This window comes from Gorilla gorilla, chromosome 3 (genome assembly GCF_029281585.2).
Source record: "Gorilla gorilla gorilla isolate KB3781 chromosome 3, NHGRI_mGorGor1-v2.1_pri, whole genome shotgun sequence".
NCBI lineage: Eukaryota > Metazoa > Chordata > Mammalia > Primates > Hominidae > Gorilla > Gorilla gorilla.
In genome coordinates this window covers 40760868-40784629 of record NC_073227.2, presented here as the reverse complement: position 1 = coordinate 40784629, position 23762 = coordinate 40760868, and the positions used below count along the sequence as shown (strand labels likewise).

Sequence of the window (23762 nt, the reverse complement as noted above, 5' to 3'; positions counted from 1 at the left end):
TTAATGAAAGTTGTTTCCTCCTCCTGGTTATAGAACTGAACTATATTTCTTGGCCTTGTCACAGTTAGGTGGAGACAGGTGACCTGCTTTAGATAATGAAATGTAAGTACAGACGATGAGTAACTTTTTGATTTTCTTGTCCACACTTTCCCTATTGATCTTTCCTGCAGCCTGGACAAAGCTCCACGATGAAGTCTACGAAGCCATGTTTTGGACAAAGGCTGAATCTAAGGACTGTTTGGAAGAGATCCACCCAATAGATTAGCTTAAAGAAGACTATCTGGACAACTTGTTGGTAAGAAATGACCTTCAATGTGTTGAGCCTGTGATCCTTAAAACTGCTTATGTTATGTGGCACTTATTTTGGACCCATTTCCCAAGTCCTCACTCTCATCTGGTAATCTTGCTTTTTTATTTCACTGAATAAAATAAAAACTAAAAAGAAGATAATTTCTACACATTTCTCTATTACCCACCATCCTACCTAGGCCTGTACCCATAAAAATAGATTTTTCTTCCAGTAAAAGGATTGAACACTCCACTTTTTTTTTTTTTTTTCTTGAGACAGAGTCTCACTCTGTCACCCAGGCTGGAGTGCAGTGGCGTTATGTTGGCTCACTGCTACATCTGCCTCCTGCGTTCAAGTGATTCTCCTGCCTTAGCCTCCCGAGTTGCTGGGACTACAGGTACCCACCACGTGGGCCTGGCTAATTTTTATATTTTTAGTAAAGGCAGGGTTTCACCATGTTGGCCAGGCTGGCCTCGAACTCCTGACCTCAAATGATCCACCCACCTCGGCCTCCCAAAGTGCTGGGTTTACAGGCGTGAGCCACCGTGCCCGGCTATGTTTTGTAAACACAAAATCAAATCCCATATTTTTTACTCAAGGACTCTTTCTCACAATTAGTAAATATTTTTTTTCTTGCATCATCAATGTTTTTCTCTATACCTGATACACACACATACATGCACACACACACACACACACACACCTTTTTTCATTCATCCTCAGTGACATCCTACTTGGTTTACTTCAGAACTCACCAGGTAGACCCATTCAGTCTATTTCATAAAGTCTCATCTTCCCAGTTTATAAATGATAGATGACTGTAGCGATCAGTATGTTGATAACTCATTTTCTATTTGCATTCACTTTCTAGGGGATCTCCTCCAAAATCGTGGCTTTAATTACTCTATATGTTTATGACTCCCAGATAAATATCTCTAGCTATACTTACTTTCAGGAAATCCAGTCACACATAACTAGGTACAGGTATTCAACATGAGGACAATAGTGGAAAACCTGACAGCATTTGAATAAACTCTGTAGTTTAAAAAATAATATTGTAACAATATTAATTTTCTACTTTTGACAAGTGTGCTATGGTTAAGACATTAACATTAGAGAAAATGGAAGAAAGATATAAGGGAGGTATCTTTACTATTTTTGCAACCTTTTTCTAAGTCTAGTATTAATTCAAAATAAAAAAGTGTAAAAATTTTTAAAAAGAAAAAAGAAAAAAAATTATAGAGATGAGGAAATGCTTCATGGCCTTTGTTATGACCTAGAAGAATTGGAGAAAATACTCTAGAAACTACATAGAGACCATTTTGACAGTGAGAAAAGCTATCCAAAAGAACAGAAAAGGCAGAATTGGCTATGTTTGATGAACAAATTTTTGTGGAGCTCCAGTTACACACATTGGGCATGTTTGTGTTAGCCTGGGACTGTACTGAATTGAAATAGAAAGAACAAATGTCTTGCTTCTCAAAATATTTCAAACTAGAGAAGACTAAGAACCATTCATCACTAAGTTTGTTTTGTTTTGTTTTTGAGATGGAGTCTCGCTCTGTTGCCCAGGCTGGAGTGCAGTGGCGCTATCTCTGCTCACTGCAAGCTCCGCCTCCCGGGTTCGCGCCATTCTCCTGCCTCAGCCTCCCTCATCATTCTTACTATAAGCAAGCTTTTACTGAGTGTGAAATGAAACTCATGGTCTTAATAAGTCTTTAGTGCTTTCAATTTTTGCCACTGTATGATCTTGCCTGGTGCTCTGTCTGCTATAAATGCTCATAATATGAACAAAATTAATTTCTGTCACCATCACCTTTCATTTTCACATTCAGTTGTAGTAGATTCTCCCATCACCAAGAATGAATTTTTCCGATTATATGCTGCTAACCTTAATTGCTAGTTTAGCGTGTGTGTGTGTGTGTTTCCTTGTTTTCTAACACATTGTGCCTTGACCTTTAGTTAATCTTTGATCATTGTTTTGGGTATAATATAAACACAATAACAATGTCACTTTAATTATAAACTCTTGACTATGGCTCTAATTTCATCTTTGAAATAATAGAAAGAAAATATGTGGGTGGCAAGCGTGGGAGTGAATTAGAAAAATCCATTATGTTCAAATCCCAGCAAGCATCTTTTCTGAATAGCTTCCACTCTAAGTGAATGTGAAAAATTGTTCTGACATTATCAGCAGACTAATAAACCCCTGAACCAGTCAGCTTCCTAGAAGTCAAAGACTTTTAAGTAAACACTATTGATGAAGTACCATCTTCTGTGGTAAGTTATGAAGGCTCCTGATACATTCAGTTAATCCCGATTTTAAATAACTAACATACACATTTTCCACTATATAGATAAATAAAATGTATTATGTATTTCATATATATGAATAGAGAAAGTTGAATTTAATCTAAAAATTAAATTAATGGATCAAAAGTCAGTAGAGTGTAAGACTGAACACATAAACACATGGGCATTTGCTCACATCAGAATCACCCATCCAGAAAAAGAATGTACATATTTTTTTAGAGGAAGGTTTTCAAATTTTCAGGATCATCAGTGCTTCACAAATATAAATTACATCATTAAACACTCAAAAATATTAACAATGAGAGTAAAACATAATATATCATTTAAAAATATTATTATTTTATTATAATACTGTGAGAAATGACAATATCTGTAGCCTTCTGCCTAAGCTTCTATGGCTTGCTCCATGATCAATGGCTTGGGCTTTAAATCAACAAAGTTTTTTCTTATTCTTTATCTCTAGTAAATTAAAAATTTTAAAAGAATTATGATTACCTAGGAATATCAGAAATTAGTTGGTTTGGGAAATAAAATATGCATCAAGGATTTAGTCCTTCCTATAGATTAACATTAAATCGCACACTAGACTCAGAGGCATAGTACATGCCAAGGCATAGTACATGCCAAGGCATAGTACATGGATGTTTTCATGTTTTAACATGGCAGGCTGATGTATGGTGATTTCCTTATATACCCTTGGATTCCATTATCTTTGGAGAATATTTTGTCAGCTTTTATGTTAGTGTTTAAATATGGTAGTAATTGTGCTCACTGATAATAATAGTCTTAAATTCTCTAATGAATAAAGAAAATAATTTGCTGGTAGAGAATAATAAAATTAACATTGATTACATCATTTTAAACATTACCAGTCTTAAAACAAACAGACAAAAAAAATCTGAACAGCTGTTTCTGCTAATAAGACTGGATAGCACTTGGATTGTTACCTGTACTGAAAAAACTAATAGTTCTGGATAAAATATAAAATAAATTGCCTTAAAATCATTAGTTACATAATAATAATGTCAGAAGATTTCAGGTCAGAGACCTGAGTGGAGAGATGAGTCAGGGAATAAAAGTGTTTTCCTGCAGCCAGGTTTCATCTGAGGTCTCCCAGACTCTGTGAACTTGGAGTCAATTATTTAAAGCACCACAGAGAAGGGACAAGGCCCAAGCACAGACCACCCACAGTGGGGTATCAAAGGAATCCCTCAAAACCTAAGCCAGAACTCTGAATGTTAAGTGGGAATGTGAAATATACTCCTTGGGTACCACATGGAATATTAATTCCTTTGTAACTCGCTATCAGTTGGAATGTCAAATATGAAGAAGGGTAATAAACAGACATGTGAAAAACATAACTGAGAATTTATATCCAAACATTTCTTATAATGCAGCTTTGCAGCCAAAATTCGCTACTTGTATGAAGTCAAGAAGTCAAAAATTAAGAATTGGAAATCTTGCAAGGTACATTCAGGTGCTTGGCACATATCATCTCAAAGGAACCCAGTTCTACTAAAGGTCATGAAAAAGCCCTAAAATCAATTTTTAAGGAAAACAACAAAGTTATAGTCAAAATATCTATTTACAGAGAGCAAAAATGAAACATGAGCTGCAAAAACAACCAAAGCAAACCAAAACCAAAAAAAAAACAAGAAAAGAAAATACACAGATACTTCATATAATTATATAATTAGACAAAGATAATAAAATAAATATAATTACCTGTTCAAAGCTTAAGATTATATGCAAGGAATCTATGAACAATAAAAATACTTAAATAATAAAATAACAATAAAAAGTGTAACAGTTGGCTTTCACTGCAGTTTTTACAAAACTAAGCAAGATTATACATGTCCTAAGCAAGAATTAATGAACTAGAAGATGGAACAGTGGAATTTTTAGGCCTTGGGAGAAATGAAATTGTGAAGTCTTCAAAGTCATTTTATCATTTTTTAACTTTGATATTGAGTAGAAGAGTGGTCTTTTTATTCTTCAAAAGGTGCCTATGTGTTTTCTGACATTTTCCTGAAAGAATTGAATATTTCACAATATAAATGCAATTATTATCTTAACGATCCTGTTATCTTATCCTAAATATATTTTTTTAAAATGATCATTCTGTATATAAAATATGATGATATGCTTATGAATTCATGACTATTAAGGACATTAGAAATTTTTCATGGCATTCCTTTGTTAAAGCTATTATAATTATAGAAGTAATATTTTCTGACATTCTTAGTATCGTAGAAGCGTATTTTCACATAGCACTAATTAAAAACAAGCAAATATACAAACACAAAACCATAACCTTTTTTTTTTCAAGTTTGCCCTGACATTCACTCCAATTTAGAATGGAAATACATAATCTGCAGTTCCTGCCAAGTCTTCTCATTGATTACTAGAAAATTACGTGAGGAATTTTGTTCATACTAAAGTTTCTAAAATTTACTTCAATTTTGAATCAAAACTGCATAGCTTTTTAAATCTCAAATGTTCTCTTTGAATGTTAGATGGATTTGCATGCAAGTATTACTTCTCTAGTCATCATTAAAAGTCATAATTTTTAATTTGGTAAAATAATCTGCCTGGAATCCATAATAAATCTAGGCCAAATGTTAATTTGTACATAAATTCATCAAGATTTCCACCCTGTTGTAAAAAGAGTATCAGTCTTTAAAGTCATGGTATTATCCTTCACAGTAAAATCCATTAATATGTTTTGTTTAAATAAATTTGCTATTGTTTCTGCTTTATTTGGGGGCATATTTATAATCCATATTGTGACTTGATTTATACAACTCCAAGTAAAAAGGTAAGTCATCCCTTTCTTAAACAAATATTATAACTTTTAATTATGTCTTTGTGGTTTGAGCTCTTTTGTTTTTGTGGATAATATTTATAAATTTCACAAAGTGGTTGGTCTGGAACGTCGCTATTGGTTTTTCTAGTGGTTACTGTACTCCTTTTTAATATAATGTGATTCAATCAGTAACTAAATAAAACCATTTGATGATACTACATAATGGAAAGCAAAGTGTGAGTCATTAGATCACTGATTCAGATGTCAAATATGCATCGTTGTACTTCCATTTCACTGCTTGCGCAAACTATCATATTTGCAGATTGCCTTGTCTTGTCTATATGTAGAGATAGATAGATTCACATTCTATAATAAATAAAATCAGATTTCAGTGTTTTAGGTTAATTTTATGTTTTAGTCAACCAATTTAGAGCTTTTTTTCCAGAGATAAGCATTAAAATTTCCGTGGAAGAAAAATAGTAGCCATAAGAACAAACAATGTATTTTACATTCAAAACACTGAAACAATGATAGATACATCACTTGAAAATATACAAGCCTGAATAAACAATTCTCCTAATAGAATGTTTACACAACATTAAGTGATGAAAGTAACCCTTGCAGCAAATAAATTTAATTTCTTAAAAATAGGCAGTAGTCATGAAATTATAATTAATACATTCATATTTAGGAAATTATTTAGAAAAAATGTTATATTTTTTTTCTGAAAAACAAATGAACATGAAAAGTCTTGATTTACTTCTATTAATCACAATGGAAAAAGTAAGTTAAATGTATTAAAAGAAATCCAGTGTCACTAAACTGAAAGCACCACATAGAAGTAGAAAAGACTGGATAATGGAACATAAGTCATGCATTCCGTAATCAAAATTATACAATCTTTACACATTTCTTATTCCAGATGCTAGTTATCTTGATTTCCTTTGTACTAAAATATTGTTTGCTATAAATTTTATGTATTGGTCACTATTATGAATTGGACTTTTTAAGATTGTTATTTAAACTTATGCCTTTCATATATTTCTATAATGTAAAATTATTTTAAGCTAGCCACAACACATTTTGCTACAGATTATTTCATTCTACTTTGGGACATTACTTTGTGAGGTGGTGTAATTCAAATATATTTCCTTCTCTTTCAGTACTATTGTATATTCACTCAGCAAAATCATGGAACGATGGCATATGTTTTTATATTCAAGCAGATTTTGAATAGTAGTGAAACTTTGTCAAGAATTTTTTTTTCTTTGCGTTTAAACAAAGATCAGACTTTCAAGTATAAAGTCTTTGTCAAGTATAAGCAGGCCTAAATAATACTCTTCATGTTTACTACTGGAAAAAAATCCATGAAAGGCCTAAAAATGTGTTTTCTTTTTATTTGCAAGATGTCTAGGCACCCGCCCAAGAGTTGTTTATTTATTTTTTGTAGCGATTTAGTGAGGGCAGCCCTTAAAGACCACTTTTACTTTTCTAGGGAGAGATAAGAAAATTTAAGCCACAGCCGAGAGAATACCACCTATTTCCTCATACTACTTTTGTTTTCTTTTGTAAATCACTTACATGTATATTGCCAATGGGGCTTCGTATTATAAAATAATTTCTGTGAGTTTAACAAATGTTTTTAAGAGAGAGGACTTGGAAAGTGACAAAATTTCTCAGTTCAAGGAACTTGGAAAGAGACTACCTTAAATCAGGTGGTTTTTAAAAATTGTTTTTATTGTTGTAAAATATATGTAACATAAAATTTACCATTTTGACATTTTTTTAAGCGTATAGTTCAGTGGCATTAAGTACATTCACGTTGTTATATCTTCATTGCATCAACCATCGCCATTATCTATCTCCAGAATTTTTTCATCATTTCGAACTGAAACTTGGTATCCATTAACCAATCACTCCCCATTCCCCTTCCCAACCCCTTGTAACTACTACTCTACTTTCTGTTTCTATGAATTTTAATATTTCAGGTGTCTCATGTAAATAGGGTCATACAACATTTGTACTTTTCTGTTTTGCCTAGTTGGCATAATGCCATCAAGGTTTATCCATATTTCAGTATGTATCAGAATTCAGTTCATTTTAAGGCTGAATAATATTCTATTATACATATGCCACATTTTGATTTTTTATCTATTGATGGACATTTGTGCTGTTTGTATCACTTGGGTATTGTAAATAATGCTGCTATGAACATTGGTGTACAAATATCTGTTTGAGTCCTTGCTTTCAATTCTTTGGAGTATATGCCCAGAAGTGAAATTGCTGGTTATATGGTAAGTCTATGTTTAATATTTACTGGTTTCCATAGCGACTGCACGATTTTACCTTCCCATAGCAATGTATACGAATTTTAATTTTTCCACATACTCCAAAACAGTTGTTATTTTTTAACTGTGTTTTTTTTTCTTTTTTTATAATAGCCATGTTAATGGGTGCAAAGTGATATCTCATTATGGTTTTGTTTTGTATTTTGCTAATAAATAGTAATGTTGAATATCTTTTAATGTCTTTATTGGTCACTTGTGAATATTGTCTTTGAAAAAAGTCTACTCAAGCCTTTTGCTCATTTTTAAAGTGTTGATTGGTTATTTTTGGATGTTGAATTGTAGAAGTTTTTATAATATGTATACTAGTTATTAATCCCTTATGAGATATGTGATTTAAAAATATTTTTTCTTCCATTTTGTGAGTTGTGTTTTTCATTCTTGATAATCGCCTTTGATGCATAAAAGTTAGAAATTTCAATGACATACAGCTTACCTATTTTTTTAATTTGTTGTCTATGCTTTTAGTACTAGATCCAAAAAACCACTGTTAAATACAATGCTGTGAATCTTTTGTCTTATGTTTTCTTCTAGGGTTTTATAATATTAGGTCTTACATTTAGACTATGAAACTATTTTTAAGTTAATTTTTATGTGTCATGTTAGGAAAAGTCCAACTTCATTCTTTTGCATGTGGATATTTAATTTTCCCACCACCATTTGCTTTTGCAGAAATAGAAAAACTCGTCCTAATATTCATCTGGAATCTCAAGGGACGTAATAGCAAAACCACATTGTAAAAACAGAACAAAGATGGAGATTTGACACTTCTTTATTTCAAAAGTAAGCCACCATATTGAAAACAGTATGGTACTGGCATGAAAGGCAAACACATAGACCAATGGAATTAAGGAGAGAGCCCAGAAATCCTCAAATACATGCTCAAATGATTTTCAACAAAGTTGCTAAGCCAATAGAGAAAGAATAGTCTTTCTAGGGTTGTTCTTTTGTTTGTTTGTTTGTTTGTTTTAGTGATGAGAAATTGATGAACAACTAGCTGGGTCTCTAGATGGAATATTGAATATGATCACATCACACTGAATAAACTGTATACAAATTCCTTATTTTAAGTTGGTGACTCAATTTTCTTTATCTGTAAAGTCGGTCTTCTTGATTCAAATTTCTCTTATCACCTCCCAATGTGAATCAGTAAGGTATATGCTGCTTACACATTATTATAAACTCATTTATAAATGTCCCCATCATAATGTGTCATAATATATGTATTATCTATTTCTCCTTTTTATCTGTTTCTTGAAGATAGCAACTTTGCTTTATTTATTTATTTATTTATTTATTTACTTACTTACTTACTTTTTGGTTGAGACGGAGTTTCGCTCTTGTTGCCCAGGCTGGAGTGCAATGTCACAATCTTGGCTCACCGCAACCTCTGCCTCCCAGATTCAAGTAATTCTCCTGCCTCAGCCTCCCGTCTAGAAGTTATTCACCTTGCAAACTGCAACTTTATACCAATTTAACGTAAACCCCCATTTTTCCCTTGCCCTCGCCTCTATAGTCTTCATTTTACTCTCCGCTTCCATGAGTCTGACTATTTTAAATAGTCGTATTACTGGAAGAATTGATTATTTTTTCTTTGTGACTAGCTTATTTCACTTAGAATAATGTCCTCTAGGTTCATTCATGCCACCACATATGGTAGGATTTCCTTCTTTTCTAAGGCTGAATAATATTCCATTGTATGTACATACTATAGCGTTTTTTTTTTCTTATCGATTTATCTGTCGATAGACATACAGGTTGTTTTCATATCTTGGCTATTATGAATAATGTTACAACAAACTTGGGAGTTCAGCTATCTCTTCGAGATCCTGATTTCCATTCTTTTGGATATATGCTGAGAAGTGGGATTGCTGGATCATATGATAGCTCTATTTTTAATTTTTTGAGGTTACTCTACTGTTTTCCCTAGTGGCTGTACCAATTTACATTCTCACCAGCCTTGTGCAAGAACTCCTTTTTCTCCACATCCTTGTCAACATTTGTTACCTCTTGTTTTCTTGATGATAGTCATCCTAACAGGTGTGGGGTGATATCTCATGATATCTCATTGCATTAATTTTTTTTCTTTCCAACTTGTATTTTAGGTTCAGTGGGTACATGTAGAGGTTTGTTGTAGAGTTTTTTTTGTTTTGTGTTTTTGTTTTTTGTTTTTGTTTTTTTTGTCTGTGTTTCTCTCCAAATATCAGCTTTATTCATTGCTCTAGAAAGATAATTCTCGGCCTCTCTGGTATTCATGATGAATGATTGATTATTATACATTTACATGTCTCAGCCCTAGTCCTATGTAAAAGATATGTAACAGTTTCATTATCAAAATTCCACATTCTCAAGAGAAGATACCCAGTTTTTGAAAACCAATATCATGCAACATGAATAAAAATTCCTGAGACCCGTTACTATGGCTATTGTGGCTGGCTGGGTTGATTTGCCATTAAAAAATGATAGGAATTTTAAGTTTGTCCAGAACCCAAATCTAATTTCTTTATTTCATTTTAAATGTAATTGAAAAGTTTCTAACACAAGGTACATGACATTGAATTGTGGATATCTGGACAAACTGTGGCACAATGTTTGTGAACTTCAGATTCCAATTTCAAATTGGATTGAATTTTTCTTAAATGTAGTTTCTGTTTTTAATAAATCAAAATAAATAGCCAATTGCCTTAGACTGTTTTTTAAATGCTATTCAAATCAATTTGAAAAAAAAAATCCATCAAGAAATGTCCCAGTTGCAAGGAATTAAGCAGAAAGAGATTCTAAAAGTTTTGTTTTCTAATCATCAAATGAATAATGGTGATCAAACAATGAATTATTACACTAATATGATAAATTTCTTTGTTTATATATAGGTATAAAAGCCCCAGTATTTTTTTATAAAGCAAGGAAAACTTCTAACATCCTCTTTTGCACAATAGAATAATCTATTTTACAATATTACTTATGAGTGAATTTAGATAGAATGACTGTTTGGGAATGTGATGGGGGTTTGGTATTGAGATTTATGTAACTGAGTAAGAAGATCGCTTTTTTTTTCCTTTTTATGTCACCTCACCAGGAAAAGAAACTATTGAGAAACCAATCTCTTGAAAATGATAACTGATGTCATGGAAAATAAATAGGTTGAAAACAGCTTGATAGTTAAAAGCTTTAAGTGATTCCTCAGCTCAGCCCTCAGTGGGATGCTTTTCTCATTCAATGACTAGATGAACTCATCTGATGTGCACCACTTAATGCAATTTGAATTAGAAAATGCTTTGATTAGACAGGAGGCAAGACATAAGAGATGAGAAACTATTCTTATTCCATCCTGCAAGGTTTGAACATACATGAACATTAAGAGGCAAATTGACTTTGTAAAAATTTGAGAAGTGGGTAAATTGCGTAGTCTCTTATAAAGTGGATCTCATTAAGAATGACATTTAAAGTCATCATGTCTTTCTGGAAGCAAACTAACATTTTAAATAGGCTCAGGCTAGTTTAGTTTATTGACACATTTCAAAATACTATATTCTTATCACTATTGTTATGAAAGGATTTCTAACCAAGCATTTAGTGGCGATGAAAGGTAGTAACACAGTACTTTCAGGGAGAGGTTACACTTGGTTATCCTTATGGAAAAACTAAAAATAAATTCAAGTTCTACTTTACACTATTATTACATAAGAAAGTTGAACTATTGAGTTATAGTGAACAACTCTTCCCGGTATTCACCTCGACAAGTTGCACATCTATTCATTCATTCATCAACAAATTCAGCAGGATTTATGGAGCAGCTACCACTTACCAAATTGACCTTATGGTTGTACTTTGAGATTTTAGTAAGAATCAGCCTTGTTATGTGACTTCTACTGAATGGGCACTTGAGAAAATAGTATGTATATCATTTTTCTTGTATTTCCCTCATCATTTATTATTCTTAAAAATATATAAATTATTTTATAACATCCACAAATTTATTTGCTATCTTATTAAACATGGTGTAATTAAGAAAATGGTAAAGGAAAGATATAAGGATAAAGACAAGAATAATTGATATATAAAAATAAGGATGATTGCAAATAAAGCAAAGAAATGAAGAAAAGCAGAAAATAAAAGGAAAATTTTGCCTTTTTTAAATTAATGGGAAATTATAAATAAGAACTAAAACCATTCACCCTTTTTTTTTTTTCTGAAAAAAATCATGCCGTGTTAATCAGATGTTTTTTTAGCTCCAAAGTAATTGGCCGACAGGTTCATCTTGCTCACTGCCCAGAAAAGCCAATACACAGAGAACAGCAGGTGTTAACAGCAAAAAAGAGTTTAATCATCACAGGGCCAGACAGGTGAGGGGGACAGGAGATAATTTTCAAATCTGCTTCTCCAAGAATTTAGATGCTTGGATTTTTCAAGTATAGGTTGGTAGACAGAGGGGCTAAGGAATAGAGGAATGCTGATTGGTTGGGGCAAGGATGAAATTATAGGGAGTTGAAGCTGTCTTCTTGCACTGAGTCAATTCCTGGGTTGGGAGGCACAAGGGCAGTTGAGTCAGTTTCTTAGTATGGGTTATTGGTCTGGGTGGAGTCAGCTAGTGCATCAGAATGAAAGCTCTGAAAACATCTCAAACACCAGTCTTAGGTTTTATAATAGTGATGTTATCTATAGGAGCAACTGGGGAGGTTACAAATCTTATGACCTATGGCTACATGACTCCTGGATCATAATTCTAACCTGTGGCCAATCTGTTATTTTTACAAAAGCAGGTTCAGCCCCAAACCAGAAAGATTAGTTCTGGGAAGGGACGGTTATCACCTTTGTTTTAAAGTTAAACTATAAACGAAATTCCTCCCACAGCTAGCTTGGCATATGCCAAGGAATAAGCAAAGACAGTTAGCTTGTGAGGTTAGAGGAAAGATGGAATCATCTGTATTAGATTTCTTCTTGCTATCATAATTTTTACGAAAGCAACTTCACCAACGTCGTATATAAATTGGTTAAGAAATTTTCCAGAAAAGTTATTGTAATGCAGAACAGGAACTATAATATATGAGCTTTACCCCCCACCCCCCCATGGAACTTTCATTTCATTGGTTGAAAAATTTACACCCACAATAGTGTATAAAATTTCTCTTGGGCCTATGCCCTTACTAATGCTTGGTATTGCTGTATTTTTCTTTCTTTTTTTTCTTTTTGAGATGGAATCTCACCCTGTTGCCCAGGCTAGGTGCAATGGCGTGACCTCAGCTCACTGCGACCTCTGCCTCCCAGGTTCAAGCGATTCTCCTGCCTCAACCTCCCGAGTAGCTGGGATTACAGGCGTGCACCACCATGCCCAGCTAATTTTTTTTTATCTTTAGTAGAGACGGGGTTTCACCATGTTGGCCAGGCTGGTCTAGAACTCCTGACTTCATGATCCACCCGCCTCAGCCTTCCAAAGTGCTGGGATTATAAGCATGAGCCACCATGCCCAGCCTATTGCTGTATTTTTCTATTTTTACAAAATGATGAGTATGAAATAATGTGTCATTTTGTACACTAATTGGCAACATAGGCTTCTTTTTGTGAATTGTTTGTGAACAACTTTATTTTTCTATTAAATGTTATTTTGTTTCCTCTTTTCCTGTTTCCTTCCTTCCTCTGTCCTTTCCCTTCTTCTTTCTTCTTTTGGTTTATGAGACTTCTGCGTATATTTTGCAGAATAGTCTTTTATTATCTAAATAAATCGTAGGGCCAGTCATGGTGGCTCATGCCTGTAATCCCAGAAGTTTGGGAGGCCGAGATGGGCAGATCATTTGAGGGCGGGACTTTCAGACCAGCCTGGCCAGCATGGTGAAACTCCATTAGCCAGTTGTGGTGGTTTGTGCCTGTAGTCCCAGCTACTCAGGAGACTGAGGCATGAGAATCACTTGAACTCAGGAGGCAGAGGTTGCAGTGAGCCAAGATTGTGCCACTGCACTCCAGCCTGGGCAACAGAGTAAGACCTGTGTCAAAAATATATGTAAATATGAAAAGAAGTTTTATAAATTAAATTTGACTTTATGCTTCCTAGTTATTGCTACTGACATAGAACCTTGTCTCAGAATTCTCAGTTGTCATTTCTATTTCATTTAATGACTGAGGATAAATGAGAAGAAAAAAACAAAGCTGAAAGGAGTCCTATTATTAGGCAAAAAGTAGTCTTAAAGTGGAACTTTAAAGAATTCAATGAAAACTACTGAAGCCTCATGCCAAGGCCTTGGAACACAAAAGTACGGGTTTTAAAAGACTAAAATTTCAATCTCTTTTATTTTTGTTTATCAAATTTTCAGGCTGCCCTACCCTTGCTCCTTCTTGTGGAATTGGTATGATTTCCCTGTCTATTAACATTGGGCTTGCAATCTGACTTTCTTTGGGCACTGGAATGTAGTTAAAAGTGACAGCATGTCAGTTTTGAGTAGAGACTAAAGATGGATTATGAATTTCCTTAAGCTTGTGTTCTAACATTCCATTGTGAGAACGTCATGCGCCAGGGAGAAACTGCTCCTTTAGCAAGGGCAGCAGAATGATAAGACACCCTACAGCCTGTAGCAGTGCTGCTATGGTTGACACAGAGCCTCATGCATTAAACATAAATATTGTTGATTTTAGCCATGGATATCTGGGGGTTTGTTATGCAGCATTACTATATAAAAGTTAACTTATACTTAAAGCCAGTGCGGATGAGGCATGATGATAAAAGTGATGGAAGCATTAGGTATCGCTAGAGAGCTAGTTAAAGGAAATGTTATTCAGGGTTTGGTACAGTAGGAAAAGGCTTTTTCCTGTATTCTGAGTATACTAAGAAGCTATTGAATAATTTACAAAAGATAGTACTTATTAATCATGAAAAAGTTGGATAGGAGGGAGTAAGTGTAAGACTGAGAAGGTATAGCATTATAAGCATTACAGGTGAAAAGAAACGGGCGTAGTCAAGAAAAATACCTAGAAGTTAGAAATGACATGATTTGATGATAATAGGTGCAACGTATGAATAGGGGAAGGGAGAATGTAAAAGGTGATTTCTAGAAATCTATTTCAGTTATAGAATAAATGGCAATATAATTTATTAAGATAAGCAAATCTTGGAACACACTTTGGCAAGAATATTAAGAGTTTAGGTTGGATAATATATTTGAGTTTCCAGTAACATATGTAAAAAGCTGTTTTGAATTATTTTATGTACAAGTTTGATGTGAGGAGAGAGACGAAGTAGAATTAAATATCTGGAATCATTGATACATAGTTGTATTTTTAAAGACATGGTAGTAAATTATTTCATACAGGAAGAGAAGTATATTGAGACAAGAAGAGATTTGGAGCAACACCCTAAGGCTTTTCATTATTTAACAATCAAAAGAGGTAAGAGACTGCAAAGAGGATTAAAAAAAAAATTAAAAGAAGAAAACTTACAAGAGTACAGTACCTTAGAATTCAAAAAATGCATGTTCAAAAAAGGGAAGACTGATAACTATAATGAATATTGCTGAGAGGTTAAGAAAGATAAGAACTGGCCTGGCGCGGTGGCTCACGCTTGTAATCCGAGCACTTTGGGAGGCCGAGGCGGGTGGATCACGAGGTCAGGAGATCGAGACCATCCTGGCGAACACAGTGAAACCCCGTCTCTACTAAAAATACAATTAGCCGGGCGTGGTGGCGGGCGCCTGTAGTTCCAGCTACTCAGGAGGCAGGAGAATGGCATGAACCCGGGAGGCGGAGCTTGCAGTGAGCCGAGATGGTGCCACTGCACTCCAGCCTGGGCGATAGAGCGAGGCTCCGTCTCAAAAAAAAGAAAAAAAAAAGAAAGAAAGATAAGAACTACAATATATTCATTATATTCATTAGATTTGGCCATATTTTATTCACTAAGCACTGTTTTTACAGCGATTATGGTTGAAGTGGAATTGGAGCCTTTTGAAGAGCAAAGGAGTTCTGCTTTCAAAATAAAGTTGACTAGGTATAGAGGGATCTTCTCAATACAGAAAAGTATATTCTTCATAATGCACATTCTTTGAGTTATCACTCATCTCATAAGTAAAGGAGGTCTCCAACAATGCTTCCTCCAAATAACATGCATGGTCTGGGACCAGAGTAGCAAGAAGCCAAGTTAGGTATTCTTGTCCTGAGGCTGGGTGCAGATAGCAGCAGCAGAGCTGTGCTGAAGCTGAATCCAAGAACCTTAAACTGAGCAGAGCCCTGGAGGAGGAGGGACTTAGTTTGTGTTAACATGCTAGTTCCTGGTGTTAGCTGGCTGCTGGAAGAAGCATAAAGAGAAGCAAATTCTTTATGGAATGAAGCTTCCAATATTGCAGCTCAAAGAACCTCCAAATATTAAAGCAATTATTGTGAGCTCAAAGATAGCACATTAAAAAGCAAGCCACCTTCAATAAGTCAGCGGATAATACAAACAGGTAGTTACCAGAGACCTGAAAGTGTAAGAGGGAGGCGATGAAGGAAATATTTGAATGTATTTATTACCACTGAGCCGTACATCTTAAAATGATAACAATGGTAAATTTTATATGTATATTTTACCTCAATGTAAACAAATGACAGACTTCAATCCTTCCAAACTGAAGGTACAGGAAATATCTAACAAAGAGTATAGAATAACTATGTACAAAATGTTAAAGAAATAAAGAGCTAAATAACAAAGATGAGAAAGCAGTAAGAATATTTCAGAAATGGACAGGAAGATTAAAAGAAACATCATTTCTGAAAATGAAATTTCTAGAAATCTCCTTAAGTTAAAGAGAAAAAAACAAGCAGAAAATGTATCATAAGAAACTATGCAAAATATAGCACTGAGAAATAAGGACATATGAATTATTTAAGTGACAAAGAGAGGCAAAGTATTTTCAGCTCTGGAATTACTTTTCATGGTGACTTTTTTAAGGGCCAATAAAAGAAATGAAATAAGTTCTGATATAGAATCAAAAGAGATACATGAATAAGAAAAAGAAAATCCAAGAATTAGCCAAATTAATTTGCAAAACAGTAGGAAAAACAAACAAAAAGAAACAAACATTTAAAAACTGAACAAGATGATGCACGATGTAGAAAAATATATAAAATGTATCAACAGTGAATTATGAACACACTAAATTCTCTCAATAAGAGACATAGTCATAATGGATTTTTATTTTAATCTAATTATATATGAATTATTAAGTCTACAGTTTAGTTCTTGGTGTTGTGTAATTGATGTTGTAGAGGTACAGCTATGTATAATACAAGTTATTGATAATGCAGTTTATGGGTTAGATGAGAAAGCACAGCTATTTTTTGTGTTGCTGTACCTAAAAAGTTATATCTGCTGCATATAAATCTGTATGTGTCAAATATATCACAATTACTATAAGATAATTTTTATAAAAAGAGTTTGTAAGGGGAAAGAGAGTGAAGTGAAGGGGAAAAAGAGAAAATCATATGTATAGAAAACTCATGCCAGAAGCTGGGCTCTGATCATAGCATGAAAAGAGAGTCAGAGTATAAGAAGGATGTGAATTTAGAAATGTCTACTTTTTAAATTATTTTTAACTTCTATTTCAGGTTTGGGGATACGTGTGCAGGTTAGTTATACAGGTAAACTCATGTCATGGGGTTTGCTGTACACATTATTTCATCACCCAGGTATTAAGTCTAGTATCCAATAGTTATTTTTGCTGCTTCTCTGCCTCCTCCTACTCTCCACCCTCATATAGACTCCAGTATCTATTGTTCCCTTCTTTTTGTTCATGAGTTCTCATCATTTAGCTCCCACTTATAAGTGAGAACATGTAGTATTTGGTTTCTGTTCTTGAGTTAGTTTGCTAAGGATAATAGCCTCCAGCTCCATCTATGTTCTTACAAAAGACATAATATCATTCTTTTTTATGGCTGCATAGTATTCCATGTCTATATGTGCTACACTTTTTTTCATCCAGTCTGTCATTGATGGGCATTTGGGTTGATTACATGTCTTTGCTATTGTGAATAGTGCTGCAATAAATATTTATGTGCTTGTGTCTTTATAAGAGAATGATATATACTGCTCTGGGCATATAACCAGTAATGGGATTGCTGAATCAAATGGTAGTTCTGTTTTTAGCTCTTTAAGGAATCAACATACAGCTTTCCACAATGGTTGAACTAATTTACACTTCTACCAACGTGTAGAAGTGTTCCCTTTTCTCTGCAACCTCACTAGCATCTGTTATGTTTTGACTTATTTCTGTAGTTCAGTTCAGTCTTACTTTATGTCAAATAGAAATATTACAGTTGAAAATAATATCCTATTTTAACTGTTTCTTAAGCCCCCAAAACATAGACATTTAAATGTTTCCAATTTTGTGTCAATGATGTTGTAAACAGAAAATTTATACATTTCTATTCGTTCATTAGTGTAATATGTAAAGATCTCAGTCATAAATTCCAGAATTTATGGCTAAGAGGAATAGGCACGGAATGCCTTTTAAAAGATACTGCCAATCTGACCTAAAAAAAAAAAAAAGATATCAACTAGGAGACATAGCAACAGCACCTGCTTCCACATAGCTCATTTAAATTGAGTTCAATTTAAACCTGGAAATTGAGTGTTTTACAGGTTTGATAATAAAATAGCCTAAAATGATATTTTTCATGTGCCTATTATTATGATTCATAGGGAGTTTGAGTGGTTTTTTTTTCTTCCCTTTAAAGGCTTATGTTTTCCTCCTTTTTTATTACTGTGAATTATTTTTTCCTTTTACTACTATATTTTCATTTACTTATTGACATGAACCTTGATATGGTTTGGGTCTCTGTCCCCATCCAAATCTCATGTCAAATTGTAACTCCAATGTTGGAGGTGGGGCCTGGCGGGAGGAGATTGGATCATGGGGACAGATTTCCCCTTTGGTGCTGCTCTTGTGACAGTGAGTGAGTTATTTTGAGATCTGGTTGCTTAAAAGTGAGTAGCACCTCTCCTCTCCTCCTCCTGCTCTGGCCGTGTGAACACATGTGTGCTTCCCCTTTGCCTTCCGCCATAATTGTAAGTTTCAGGAGGTCTTCCTAGCCATGCTTCCTGTACAGACTTTGGAACTGTGAAAGAATTATACCTTTTTTCTTTATAAATTACCCAGCCTCAGGTGGTTTTTTATAGCAGTGTGAAAATGAACTAACACAACTCTTAATGTAACTAGCCAATATTTAGCCAAACCATTGATTTCTATTTTAATAAATTGGATATTATTACGACAAAATAAATAAATTATGGATGTGTGAGAAATTCTTAAAGATTTTAGTTTGTTCCATAAAATGTATTTAACACATACATTATAATATATAATGTATATTAAATATTGACCATTAAAGACAGATAGAATGGGAATGCCAGTCATTCAAATTCTATAAGTAAGAAAAGTGCCATTTCAGAGTGAATTTATCTTACAATGTAACCTTAAATTTAGAACTCCACAAAATGAATTTCAGGTAAATGAAGAAAACAAATCTGTTCTGTGTTAGTCAAAAACTGAGAATCATTTGTAAATATTTGAGCATCAATTTTTGATGACAGAAATCAAATATGACAGAAAAAGAAAGCAATTCTCTCAAAAGTAAAAAATGCTAATTTTTTGTCGTATTAATGAGATTATAAATTTTTTCCACTTATTTTAAAACTTTACTGTTCACCAGTGCCATGGAATATTTATCTTTTAATATAACAATTTTAAAGATAATCACAATTTATATAAACAGATAAACATGAGATACTTTTTACAAAAGTGCCAAAATTGGATTACCATATTTCCAATTTGTTACTGCTCTATCTTTCAAAACTCTATACCAGCTTAAAACAGTAAGTAATTATCTAATGGATATATATATTTCTGTTTTTTCTTTTTTATTTAACATTACATTGTAGATGCTAATTCAAGTTTCTATGTATACTTCTTATTTGTAATATTGATATAAAAGAGCGTGCACAGCTATTACACTGTGATGGACATTTATTTTAACTTTTTTTAAAAAGATGATGCTGTGCTGAATCTATTTATACACATTTTTCTTCTTTTTACATATTTCCTGAGGTTAAATCACTTAGAGGAGGTTTACTGGGTCATATACTTTTAAATCCTCTGCTTATGTAATTTTGCAGAGATTTCTGAAATGTGAATATCAATTTATGAAACAATTTAGAACAAATCAGAGTGTTTAAATTACAATCTTTCAGTCCCTACCCTCTGTTCCCACAAATAATCACCACAATTTAACAATTTATTTTATGTTTTATGCCAATTTCTCTAAAAAGGTATTGAAAATCTGTAGAGAAATTTCATTTCCTTAGTTTTTTAATTAATATATTGATAAGAATGACTATTTCACATACCTTGTTAATACTTTGTATCCTTTTAGTGTGAAATTACATTATACTTCATCTAATGAGATGTGATTTTTTTTCTATATGTTGTTTCTTGTTTATTATAAATATTAACCTTTACTTAGATTTATGGATATCTATTTCTTGATCTTTATTTAAGTTATCATTGTCATTTTCTACTGGAAGTTGAGTCAATGCAGAAATAGAGAGACCAGTAAGAAAGATACTAACTGCGAAGTAGACCACAGTGCTTTGAGCTAAGAAAATGGTGGTAAGGATGGAAAAGTGAGCACTCAGAAATATTTTGAAGGAAAAAAATTCACTTACATGATAAGAAATGTAAAGAGAAAAGAAAGATCAAAACTGAGTCTCAGATTTCTGCTTTAACCAATTAGGATTTTTGTACCATTTTCTCAGATGGAAAAGTCACAAGCCTACCAGGTATGGTTGTGAAACTTGTGTACTGCACAGAAATGTTGAAATAAATAGGTGACTTTGTACTCAAATCTAGCTCTCGATCTGCTTCCTGAGATAGTTGTCCATAGACTGCCCCTTCCAGAAAGGCTATATCTTGCTTATTTATGGTAAAGCATTGTATAAGCTATTAGTGGCCAGTAGTGTTAGGAGGAAGAAACTAAAATTAGGTCTTGATGTATTAGGTTTGGGATGCCTTTGAGACATTCAAGGCAGATTTTAAGAGTAAGTTGAAATTGGTTCTTATTAACTGTTAATGATATAATTAATACAAGACACATGGCTGAGGTCCTTGAATATAATTAGTTTTTTAATCAATTATAACTAATGTCATTATTATAGCCCAATCTAGAATTACGAGGATAATTATAGACCTCTATTTTTTCCTGTCTTACGTATTTACCCGTCTACCTGTTATCGCTACTACTTCCTGAAATATGTTTATTTTTATCTCATCTTCCAAGATCTGTAATAATAATTTATATAATAATTTTCTAGCTGTCGTTATTTATTTTGATTGCCCTATTCCTCAATAAACACAGCATAAAATATAAATTTCATATGTGTCCTATAAGGATCACTGTGATTTGCTCACAACATATCTATTGCCTTTTAGTTTTCCTAGACTGTCACGCTACTAAACTACTTCCAAGTCTTGCTGTGTGTCATGGTGTTTGCCTTATTCATGCTTCCATACATGTGATTTTCTTTACTTGGAGAAACTTTTCCAACAAGTTGTTCACAGGATTTTGAATACCTCCTAGAAACTTGCAGAAATATCTGGAAAGACATTATCTACTTCTGGTTGTGCATTTAAGCTTGGATTCACTTTTGACTAGAACTTAATACTTTAGAGACAGTATTCTTTGGGTTACTGATGACAATAATTTAAATAGGATACAGAAACCAAGCATACTATTAATTGTTGCCTATTTCTGACAGCATATTTACTGTGTTCCATGCATTTTAAAAAGCATAAGCATATATACATATATATGCAGTAATGGTACAATACATGTGTATATATTTTTAATAATTTTATATATAACTTTATATATATATGTATAGTGATGATATGTGTATCAATTTTATCTTCATGAAGAGTAGTGGTATGTTTTGGATGTTTGTCCCCTCCATACCTCATGTTGAGTTGCAATCTCCAATGTTGGAAGTGGGTCCTGGTAGGAGGTGTTTGAATTATGGGTGTAGGTCCCTCCTGAATTGGCTGGGTGTTATCCTTGAGGTAATGAGTGAGTTCTCAGCTATGAGTTCAAGTGTGATCCGGTTGTTTAAAAGAGCATGGAACTTCCTTCTCACTCTCTTGCTCCCTTTCTCACCATGTGACACACTGGCTCCCCTTTGCCTTCCCCTGTGATTATAAGCTTCCTGAGGCCCTCACCAGAAGTAAATGCTGGCACTGTGCTTCATACACAGCCTCCAGAATTGTGAGCCAATTAACCTTTTTTACTTATAAATTATCCAGCCTCAAGTATTCCTTTTTAACAGTGCAAATGGACTAACACAGTGGCAATAAGGAAATAATTTCTTAGCAAGGTTAAGTCCTAATAACTTGCCCCAGCCTTTGGATTTAATCTCAAATGTCAGTGACTATAAAACCCAAATCCTTCTTCACCAGATGTGTTTTTTAAAACTCAGTTATTTGTTTCTCCATAGCTGATTCTGACCACTTGGGTGTGAAATCAACAAATTTTTCTTAAAAATTATGTCCCTAAAACTTAAAGAAAAGGATCCTCTTCTGCCTAAGTCTCTCCATGATGCTAAGTTGTTTCATCAGCTGTCTCTAATTTAAGGCACAACTTTTTTTTTTCTTTTGTTTTTTCCTAAACACAAGCCACAAACTCATGAAACTGGCAAAAATAAAGAACACAAACACAGGCTCACTGGTGATTGGTTGGCTCAAGACTAGGAAATACTATTACTTTGAAAAATTACTTGATTGGCAGTAGTCACATATGCACAAAAGGAGACCAACATGCCCACACATAAGGAGACAAACATACCCACACACATGTCAAGTTCCCCAGGCTGACTTTTGTCTTTGGCCTATCATTTCTCTAATAGCTTGCTTACTAGAGTCATAAGTTGAAGTTTCTACCACCCTGCACAGGGCAACCAGCTTAAACACTGCTTTCAAGTTGCCATTTTCTTCCCCTTAATGTTTCTTCATTGTGAGTGCAATAAAGTCTAGGCTTTTTAACTTGGATTAATGACCCTTCAAAACTACACTTGAGCCCGATCTCACATCTCTCACTGCTCCCCTACTGACTGTTAACTTTCCTTCAAATAAATCTTGAACTTAGATTCTGTTTGGCTTCACTTAGACAAGTGTCCCCCCTTAAATATATTACCATTTGTTTTCCTTCAAACTATACCTTCAAGGTCTAGCCTTTCCTGTGTTAATCTCAAATGAACTCTCATTTTCCGTCCCAAATCCATTTCTCTTTAAGCGTCACTGTTGTTAAAGGCAGTGATTTTACTTTAATATTTTCTTTTCCTACATTTCACTATAACTGTTATAATACGAAGTGCTAAGCTATTTTTTAAAAAATCTTGACCACATGATGCCTTTTTCAAGTAACCCTGTATATGTATTGATTAGTATTAAAGCAAAATATTGAGTACACATAACATAAAATAAGTTGATTCTTATCATAACTGCCATATATATGGTTATTAATTAGAAGTTGCTCATTTATTAATGTAGATATTTAGATTTCTATTTATTTGTTGATACAGATTATCTATAGATTTCTTTTTATTTGGGCCAGATATTGACTTCTGAGAAAAAATATCTAGTTCAATGTGTGAACATGAATATTTATACTTTGCCTCATCTGTAACTATAAATCTCTCTCTATAGGTAGCTACATAGATAAACACACAAGTATCTATAAATATCATATGTTTTTTAAAATATATATTTACTTATGCACGCACATATATTCCTGTACACACTGTATGCCAACTGCTGTTGAAATAACTGTAGCTAAAATATTGTGCAACACAAGTGGAAACAGAATAGAAGGACAAAAGCAGAAACAATTAAATATGTATATAACAATCAGCCAATACTTTCTGATTTCAGGTTAATCATTTGTAAAATGAAATGAATGCCCACATGTACACTTGTTTTGAGACATATGTGATATAAGTGAATTGGTT

At 33.5% G+C, this 23762-nt stretch overlaps 1 long non-coding RNA gene across 1 annotated transcript in view; it reads left to right on the top strand.

Annotated features, from left to right (window-relative positions):
- The first annotated feature begins 206 nt into the window (after positions 1-206).
- Positions 207-23762, top strand: part of LOC134758241 (uncharacterized) — a 109773-nt gene continuing 86217 nt past the window's right edge. Inside the window, exon 1 of the long non-coding RNA XR_010133211.1 lies at positions 207-295. This is a non-coding gene — a long non-coding RNA (uncharacterized lncRNA). The remainder of the gene's footprint in view (positions 296-23762) is intronic.